General features: G+C 41.1%; 1 long non-coding RNA gene across 1 annotated transcript in view; it reads right to left on the bottom strand.

Moving 5' to 3' along the window:
• The window catches only part of LOC133537748 (uncharacterized), a 1,582-nt gene extending 1,041 nt beyond the window's left edge, over nucleotides 1-541 (bottom strand). Inside the window, exon 1 of the long non-coding RNA XR_009802823.1 lies at nucleotides 416-541. This is a non-coding gene — a long non-coding RNA (uncharacterized LOC133537748). The remainder of the gene's footprint in view (nucleotides 1-415) is intronic.
• Nucleotides 542-710: the final 169 nt, after the last annotated feature.

The raw sequence follows: 710 nt of genomic DNA on the forward strand, positions 1-710 counted from the left end.
GAACCCGCGCAGTCAAAGGGAGAACATGCAAACTCCACACAGAAAGATCCCGAGCGCGGGATCGAACCCAAGACCTTCGTATTGTGAGACAAACTTCATACTTGAATTTAGACGGTTTAAAAGTGCTTCTAGCTAACCCAACTGGGGACACACCGTTTGCTAACGCTAATCACGGCAGAGTGCATCTCCAAGAAACATCGCTTTTCAGGCTGTAACTCTCAACTTGTCCAACTTAATGGATGCCATATGTCACGTACAAAAACGTGACATTAAGGAGTGGGGAGTGGGACGGGTAGGAGGGCACAAACTACAGCAACATTAGCATAGCCATGTTAGCTACAGAGATAACAATTTCATTTTAACATCATGCAAAGTTAGCCTAGTCACTGAAAGAAAACGAAACGATCAAACTTACAGATCCCACTGTCATGAACCTTCGTTGCAGTTCTGTTCCAGCACTGGTTTTCTTAATTCCACTTCCTGTCATTAAACCTCTGGACTGAGCACTGCTTCCCTCACCTGTCTCTGTTTGGCAATCAGGACACACCTGCTACTGAAATGCTAAAAACAGATATTGCGTATTTTTAAAGATAAAACTTTGTGTTGTAGGCAACAAAGTATATTATTATTAGTTTAAAAGTTCAGCTTATTAAAAGTCATTGCGTTCCAACTCTTGCTCTGGTTTCTTATATTTTTACTATTGTAAAAAT

This window comes from Nerophis ophidion, linkage group LG19 (assembly GCF_033978795.1).
Source record: "Nerophis ophidion isolate RoL-2023_Sa linkage group LG19, RoL_Noph_v1.0, whole genome shotgun sequence".
NCBI classification, from domain to species: domain Eukaryota; kingdom Metazoa; phylum Chordata; class Actinopteri; order Syngnathiformes; family Syngnathidae; genus Nerophis; species Nerophis ophidion.